The following is a 2,834-nucleotide window of genomic DNA, read 5'->3' on the forward strand; positions in this document are numbered from 1 at the left end:
TTTTTAATATAGGTTGTCAGTCACCTTTTCATCGAACCGACAATGCGCAATGAAAAATTTTCGATAATTTCGTTAATTATGAATCCGAACGTGCCAAAATGGTATAAATGTTCTAGTGATACGTTATTCTATAGGTTTTAATCGTTTTTTATATAGGTTGTCAGTCGTCGATTCACCGAACCGACTATGCCGGTGGGACATTGTCTCGCATCAGACGGTCCACCGAACCGACTATGCGGAACGAAAAATTTTCAATAATTTTGTTATTTATGAATCCGAACGTGCCAAAATTGTATAAATGTTCTAGTAATACGTTATTCTATTGGTTTTAATCGTTTTTTATATAGGTTGTCAGTCATCGTTTCACCGAACCGACTATGCGGAACGAAAAATTTTGGATAATTTCGTTAATTATGAATCCGAACGTGCCAAAATGGTATAAATGTTCTAGTAGTGCGTTATTCTATACGTTTTAATCATTTTTAATATAGGTTGTCAGTCACCTTTTCACCGAACCGACTATGCGCAATGAAAAATTTTCGATAATTTCGTTAATTATGAATCCGAACGTGCCAAAATGGTATAAATGTTCTAGTGATACGTTATTCTATAGGTTTTAATCGTTTTTTATATAGGTTGTCAGTCGTCGATTCACCGAACCGACTATGCCGGAGGGACTTTGGTACGTTCGGACTCGGCACCGAACCGACTATGCGGAGAGATTTTTGCTCAATTTTTTGAAAAAATATAAATATTTTCTCGATTCTTGTATGTTATTTGGACGTATACTGTTATTTGTTACTCGTTTATTACGTTAGAAATTCGTTTGGTATTTATTTTGGCGAGAAAAGGAAAAAAAATTTTTTTTCGATTAATTTTGTCATTAAATTTCGTAAAATAATTGTTAAAACATCGTCCGTATACTTTTTAGCGTGTTTGACAACTTTTTGAAAAATCGATTTTTTCGCGCTAAGTTTTACCGCACTTTCGAATTGGCACGTTCGGATCGCGCGTTAGCATCGTAAGCGCCCGTGCGTAACGGCCGGCGTCGCCGACCATCCGGCCGGCCGTTCGGTACCTATAAGGAGACGTTCGGTCCGATCGTACCAGACGGAACAGAGTCGGGCGCGTGGCTATTCTATGACCTCGGTTGAGAACTAGTCCACCGCTCCTCGTGCGTAACTTCGTGTTGCCTCGACTGTTCGTGTTCTCGGTATCGATGCAGGATTTTCTCCACACTGCATTGTCGCGTGTCGGCGTCTAAGACCAAATGGCACATATGCGACGAACCTTTAACATGAGGCTGGTGACTCGTATGCACTTTGGTGTGTACGTTGTACTGACTCAAGCGGCACAGGCTACTAAAAATTAAAAGGGATAGAATAAAACCGACCGTTCTAAAACGGGCCAAAAAAGGTTTTATAAAATTTATTTTAAAAATGAATTAGATAGTGGTGTTGAACGAACTTGTTCGTTACAACGCCTTCAGTCGAGAGGCTAAAAAATTTTGAAACGGAATATTTATTCCGAAATTCAGAAATGATATTACGTCCCCTTAATGTTTTGTGCGTCTCGAACGCCTAAATATTTTCTCGATGCGCGAGAAAACTTCTTCTTCGCGGAGAGTTTTTCGGTACGATGAAGTAAAATATTAAATAAATGCTTCACTATACGTACAGCGCAGAGATATTGAAACGAAATAATATGTAACTATGACTCGTAAAAACGGTTTCTGAAATGGAAACTTCTTCCAAAGTGAAGAGTTTTCGGTACGGGTGATTTCTCGATATTACATCGAGTTTTCGCTTATACGTACAAAAAATATTATTACGGTGTGTATCGTAACTATGACACGAAATTTTGAGAGAGAGAAAATAAAAATTTGGGTGGATTTGTAAGAATCGATGTGCCCAGCGCGAGCTAAAATTCTCTGTGTACGTGCTTGCTCCGATTTGTTTTTTTCGAACAGCATGTCCGTTGTACGCGCTATCACGGTACGTTCAGCACGCCACTTGTACGCGCTAACCTTTATCGGTGTGTCTTAAATAAAATACCAAAGAGAGTTGAAAGGAGAGAATAGAAGAGAGAGTTTGGAGGAACAAAAATTTAATATGACTGAAAAACACATGAGAGAAGAACCAAATAAAAAAAGGGAACGTTTAAGCTGATATTGGTTCATCACAAAAAAATGGTATTTATGAAAAAGGCGGAAAGAACACCGATATTGTGGAGGTTCAATACGGAGCGTGTGTGGTTTACGTGCTTATACCGTTTCGATGTAAAGCGTGAAAGCGGGTGTACGTGCTTCCAAAATTTCAACGGATACACACTTTCCGGCACGGAGAGAGTTTTAGCGGGATTTTCTTTTACGCGCTTCTTCGATATCCACGACGAAAAGAGAGACTAAAAACGGAGGTTTCGTATCGATATATGCCTAGCGCGAGCTACCTTTGTACGTGCTTCCTCTTGTTCGTTTTTCGAACAGCATGTCCGTTGTACGCGCTATCACGGTACGTTCAGCACGCCACTGTACGCGCTAACCTTTATCGGTGTGTCTTAAATAAAATACCAAAGAGAGTGAAAGGAGAGAGAATAGAGAGAGTTTGGAGGAACAACAATTTTTAATATGACTGAAACACATGAGAGGAGAGAGAAGAACCAAATAAAAAAGGAACGTTTAAGCTGATATTGGTTCATTGCAAAAAATGGTATTTATGAAAAAAGGCGAAAGAACACCGATATTGTGGAGGTTCAATACGAGCGAGCGTGTGTGGTTTACGTGCTTATACCGTTTCGATGCAAAGCGTGAAATGAAAAGCGGTGTTACGTGCTTC

Source organism: Megachile rotundata, unplaced genomic scaffold (genome assembly GCF_050947335.1).
Source record: "Megachile rotundata isolate GNS110a unplaced genomic scaffold, iyMegRotu1 scaffold1365, whole genome shotgun sequence".
Taxonomy (NCBI): domain Eukaryota; kingdom Metazoa; phylum Arthropoda; class Insecta; order Hymenoptera; family Megachilidae; genus Megachile; species Megachile rotundata.